This window comes from Rhinoraja longicauda, chromosome 9 (genome assembly GCF_053455715.1).
Source record: "Rhinoraja longicauda isolate Sanriku21f chromosome 9, sRhiLon1.1, whole genome shotgun sequence".
Taxonomy (NCBI): domain Eukaryota; kingdom Metazoa; phylum Chordata; class Chondrichthyes; order Rajiformes; family Arhynchobatidae; genus Rhinoraja; species Rhinoraja longicauda.
This window is the reverse complement of record NC_135961.1, coordinates 44,757,593-44,763,592: the sequence shown is the minus strand read 5'-3', so window position 1 is coordinate 44,763,592 and position 6,000 is coordinate 44,757,593. Positions and strand designations below refer to the sequence as shown.

General features: G+C 44.9%; 2 protein-coding genes across 4 annotated transcripts in view; both read left to right on the top strand.

Annotated features, from left to right (window-relative positions):
- The window catches only part of adss2 (adenylosuccinate synthase 2), a 612,379-nt gene that overhangs the window by 110,023 nt on the left and 496,356 nt on the right, over positions 1 to 6,000 (top strand). The gene's annotated exons all lie outside the window — the stretch shown is intronic.
- cnsta (consortin, connexin sorting protein a) overlaps positions 4,655 to 6,000 on the top strand; it is a 43,256-nt gene continuing 41,910 nt past the window's right edge. For 2 of the 3 annotated variants that reach the window (XM_078405367.1, XM_078405368.1), the window contains exon 1: positions 4,655 to 4,854. The gene's annotated coding sequence lies outside the window, so the exon portion shown is untranslated. Of the gene's footprint in view, positions 4,855 to 4,882; positions 4,914 to 6,000 lie in introns of those variants that run through there. The other variant, XM_078405369.1, reaches the window with a different exon arrangement.

Below are 6,000 nucleotides of genomic sequence, written 5' to 3'. Positions count from 1 at the left end.
TGTCACAGGATGTAACTAAACTGCCATGTTTGGGTTTTTACAATGTGTTTTATTTTACCCTGTTAATTGCTGTCAGGTTGGTGTCAGCTTAAAAACAAAATTTAGTGTTTAATTGAGAGCAGTAGCAATGAAAAGCAGAATTAATTCTGATCTTGTGTCCACTTTTGCAAGTCCGAAAAGAGAAAAGGTGTAATTACCCCTAAATGCACAAACTGAAACAGAAAAATGTTAATTCAACGATGCAATCCGATTTAACTTCAATTCCACAGGGCACTATTCGATAAGTGATCGAAGTGGACAATGAAATCATTAAAACTTGATGAGGTACCTTCACAAAATGGTAAGGAAAATTAATTTCCATTATTGTAAATGTGATTCCTCTCTTGGTCATCATTGCTGACAACTTTGTGTATCGAAGGTAGGTTTATATTTTACACAAACTGCTCCAAAATTGCTAGAAGTTGAATCAATGTAATTTCAGGTACCTCCCTACATAGTTGTCCAATGAAACATTGCAGTACATCGGCGAGACAAAGCACAGGCTCAGCGATCGTTTCGCTGAACACCTCCGCTCAGTCCGCCTCAACCTACCTGATGTCCCGGTTGCTCAGCACTTTAACTCCCCCTCCCATTCCCAATCTGACCTTTCTGTCCTTGGCCGCCTCCATTGTCAGAGTGAGGCCCAGCGCAAATTGGAGGAACAGAACCTCATATTTCGCTTGGGTAGCTTACACCCCAGCGGTTTGAACATTAAGTTCTCTGACTTCAAATAGCCCTTGCTTTTCCTCTGTCTCCATCCCACTCCCCCATCCCAGATCTTCCACCAGTCTTGCTGTCTCTGACTCCATTCTATCTCCGTCCCGCCCACTCCCCTGATATCAGTCTGAAGAAGGCTCTCAACCCAAAACGTCACCCATTCCTTCTCTCCAGAAATGCCGGTTGACCTGCTGAGTTACTCCAGCATTTTGTGTCTACCTTCGATTTAAATCAGCATCTGCAGTTCTTTCTTAAACATTACAGTTGCTGTGTTGAAATAATCTCAAATGTAACCCTGATCTAAGGAAACCATAGATATAGATTTGCTGGAAGTCACAGTATAGATGCTAGTTTCAGAAACAGTCGAGTAAAACAAGTCTTGTCCATAATTCATTTTTGCTACTGTTGTTCTTCTGTACCATCAATAAAATATCAGAGGTAAGATTGTTTCCTGCCCGCAAACCACAGCTCTTCAATACGCCACCATGAACCGTTAATCATATGAATGAGTCTTGGCTGCGAGAGCTGGTGCTTTCTTTCATTACACAACTACAGCTTTGTGCTTGATAATTCTCCCAGATCTTGGAATCCTCGTGTTCTAAATTCAAACGCCTAAAAAACTGACCACATCTGAGCCTCATCTGATGCACATTATGTCTGGTATTTATATGGTGTTATTAATACTGAAAATATTCCAACTGTCTTCGGAGGCATAATTGGTCATTTTGAATTAATGTCCTGCAGGACATGTTTGTACCATTAAGGCAACTCCCTAAACTTTCACCAAGCACCAGTTTGTCCTGGGATGCCTCCACCCACCCCTACGTCATCAAAATACTTAACACAATATTTTCCTGCATTCTCTTTTACTTGCTTTTCTGCATCTGCAGTGTTCTGCATTGACATTTTCAATAATTGTTTTTTTTATTTTTCTCCTCCATTCGCTCTCATTCCTCTATTTTCAAATGACAGACCAACAATGATTACGAAGCCTTCAGCACTCTCTTACACAGCATCCAAACTATCCCAGTTATGTGGATTTGCTTGGTCTCCACCCAATCAGTAATTGCACTTCACCCTTCCCCTTCTCTGCAGTTTAAAATGTTTTCCCAGTTTCGATGAATCATCGACCTAGAACATTAATTATGTTTCTCTAATGGCGCCTGTTTTCACATTTTCTGTTTTAATTATAAATTTCCAGACTACTGCTTTTACATTTCAGACAGACATTTCAGACATTCATAAAAAACATAAATTATACACGTTATACATAAATTATACAAATTCTATAAGATAATGTAAAGAGAAGGACTGTACAAAAAAAACAAGACATTTGTGCAAAAATATACAATAAGAAAATAAATTGATGGTAGTGGAACAGGTGTAGTGTTCTGTTTCCGAAGTAAGATTAGGTTTGTGCAAGAACTTTTTAGAGTTGCAGGAAAGTAGCTATTGTTGAACCCCGTGGTTTGGGATATCAGGCTTCTGTACCTCCTGCCCGATGGTAGCAATGCGAAGAGGGCATAGCCTGGTTGGTGAGGATCCTTGATGATGTATACTGCCATCTTCACATGTAGGTGCTTTTAATGATTAAAGTGCTGCCACTTTAATTTTCCATCTCACTTCCTTTCTGACTATTGGTCTGTGGCCTTCTGTACTATTGTAACAAAGCCCAATTTAAGTCTGAGGAGCAACACCTCATCTTCCATCCGAAGGCATCTGGAAGTCAAAATTTGTTTTTGCTGTCCACAACCGTAGCCCAACCCACTTTCTACTGCTTTGTATGTCTTTGTTTTGTTCTCTCTAACTGCCCTCGGCAATCTATCATCCAGATGACCAGCAATTTATCCCCATGGCAACTCTGGCCTCACACTTCCATACATATTGCTTTTGCCCTAACCATCACCTCCGCAACTTAGAACTGACTAGCTTACATCGCCATATACATACCAACTACTGAATGGAGGAAGGAATAATCTTCTTAAGTTGCCATGCACAGACCAACTTGCTACCACATGCTTTAAACTTGCAAGGTATCCCACTATATGTTGCAGGATTTCAGAGAATAGTGGTGTTTTACCATGTGGTTTAGAAACCCTATGATCTTGTTATTTCAAGATTACTGAATTCTTGAAACCAGACGCCAGATGCTCAGATTGACTACCCTTCACAAGATCATCAACAAGGACATCGACCTCGATGCTGACTTATACGTCAAAGAGAAAACAACAAGATCCAGAAGAAGCCACAACAAGCAACGTAGTTCAACAACACACATCTACTCCCTACATCCAGTCATTTTTCTCTGAAGCAATTTCCCTCTGGAATGCCCTCCCACAATCCTCTGTCGACATGCACACAACCTTCAAGACCTCCATCCAGGCCCACAGACGGCACAGCCCCCTCTAGACCAGACCCACTCTCGTCAACTTCCAGTATAGTCCCTGGTGAACTCTTCAGAAGTGATGACCACAAGATACAAGATTCTGTTCAGCTTCGCACCTTTGGGCCATATCCAGTGCAGTTTGAGTATGCAACGTGCTGCTGCTGTTCTCTCACCCATGTCACTGCTGAACGGTGCTCATGTGCATAAAATAACCAACACAAGCTCCCCTCCGGCTCTCCAACCTGTTTCTAAGTTATATGCAGCCATTTCCAGAAATCTGCTCAAAAATAGAAAATGGTAAAGACTAACAGCCCTTTAGGCTTATTTTACTAAATCTGTTTTACATCTTCATCAAAATTTTACTTGCTCAATTTTTGCAAATATATTTCACACATTAAATCAATTAAGAATAATATAATCTGGCAAGAAAGCACCCACACCAAGGTGCTAGCTTTATTGTATTGACATTTTTGTTTTCATCTCTCAGTGATTTAAGTATTGTATACATTCTCCTGTAATTATACCAATGTTGTCAGTCATTTAGAGTGAGATGAAGCGAAGCTACTTCTCTCGGAAGTTTGTACAAGAATTATCTGCTCAGTAATTCAGTATATTCGGCATGAGTTTGATAGATCGTTGAACATCAGGGAAACACCCTCGATCTTTTGAATGGTAAAGTGACATTATGTGTACAACAATTAGAGGTTGTTGTACACATAACTGCCCCTCAGACCCTAGTTTCAACCTAACCTCTATTTCTGTCAGTTTGGATATTTTAATGTTCTCCATGTGACCATGCAGGTTGTGGACGTACGAAAGAGACAAACATGACGATATATTTTACTGAGAACACTCTCAAAATGTCATTTCGTGCCTGAATCCTCGTCTGTGCTGATGTCGATCAATATATAAGCAGAAGGGGGATAAATCCATTTTTACTAGTAGTACACTGGGACATGTTTCACCAAGAGAAATGTAAACATAGCCTCTTTCATGCACCATTCTGTTTCTGCAGCTCTTGCAGCAGTCCCTCGTTATTACATTGTCAGTCTGCATTATTGTACCTTTCCCTGGAGTTTTGACCCGAAGGCTAAGATACTATCAGTCATGAATGTAGGTTCACAAACTGGAGAAAATCCTTTGCAAACTTTCATATCCCAGAGCACAGTTTAGTAGGCAAGATCGTAAAATAAAAGTAGTGTAGGAAAATAACTGCAGATGCTGGTACAAATCGAAGGTATTTATTCACAAAATGCTGGAGTAACTCAGCAGGTCAGGCAGCATCTCTGGAAAGAAAGAAGGAACGGGTGACGTTTGGGTCTGAAGAAGGGTCTCGACCCGAAACGTCACCCATTCCTTCTCTCCAGAGATGCTGCCTGACCTGCTGAGTTACTGCAGCATTTTGTGATACCTTCGTACAATAAAAGGGTGAGGGAAGGAGAGTCAGTGGACGTACCGGTCTAGAGGCGGGCAAGTAAGCTTGTGATTCTTGATGGAAGCCAGCAATGTGGTGAATTCGGCGGAGAAAGTCTTTCTTCTGGAGAGTGCCGCTGCACCGCGGCTGGCGGCCGATAGCGGGGGGACGCGCGGGAGGCCGTGGGCGGAGGGAACACAACGACGCGCTGTGGCCGCTGCCGAGATCAGGCCGACGGCGCAGTGCGAGCTGTGACAGTGCCCGGATGTCGGGTCGGAGGGGACCGGAGCTCGAGCAGGTGAGACGCGGGGCCGCGAGCGGGAGCGCGGGTTCGGAGTGACGGGGACGCGCGGGCAGGTAAGATGGAGGTGATGGCTGCGTGGCGCCGATCCCCTCCGCCTCCTCTCTTGTGGGGGAAATAAATAAATGAACGCGTCAGTGAGTGTTTTGTCTTTCCCATATGGAGATACGATTGGAAAGGGAATGGCACCGGCAATGATCGTGGGGTTAGAGAGACGCTGGGCCCTTGATCCCGGGCAGCGGCGGCTACCCTCTGCCCTTCCCCTTCCCCGCCGGGCCGCGGCTGCCCCCTCGCCATGGCATGGGCCGCGCTTTGCCGGTTGCCCGGAGGCAGCTGAGCAACCGGTGCCTTGGTGAGTCAAGCGGCCACCCGGCCGGTGAAAGCCAAGACATTACAGATGCTGGAAATCTGAGATGTACATGGAAAATGTTGCAAACTTTCAGCGGGCCAGGCAACGTAGAATGGAATTTGATCTCAAACCTCAGTTTTACGGATGTTGCCCGACCCGTTGAGCGTTTTTAATTCGGTCTCGCACAAGGGTTCTTCAGCCTCATTTTGTTGCCGTCTCTTTCTGAGGCTATTTCTGTCACGTTCTGACTCTCCCCCTACCTTTAATGCTGTGCGATCCCGAGATTGCAACCCGCCTTACCCCCCGACCCGGAGCCGCATGCTCCTTCCGCCCTGTACACGGATACCCTTAACCCCCACCCTTGCCCACAGTCGACTCCCATCCACACAGTCCACAGGTGCACCTCTCCCCCCCCCCCTCCCCCATGGCTACCTGCTTCACCTCCCCCCCCCCCCCCCTTGCGCAAGTGGAAATGGGTACAATGGTTGATGGAGGTGACAGTGACGCTTTCTTGTGTATGGGCACCTTTACGTAAGGAACAGAGAGGCATGACACTGTCCCAATCCGCTCCATGTGCCTGTTGCTCCATCCACCCTCGAATTTATTCTTTACATGTTTTGTATGCCAAACCACTTCTGATGACGTGTCTCAATGGTCGACCGGTTGTGGAGTGTGGGACACCTCCGCCTGTGCCTGATGTTTGTGCACTATGAACTGACAGCTGGTCAAGTCCTGTTGTCTTACTTAAACCCTTTAATCCTCCAGTGAAACTGGGCCCAGATTGAAATACTGGA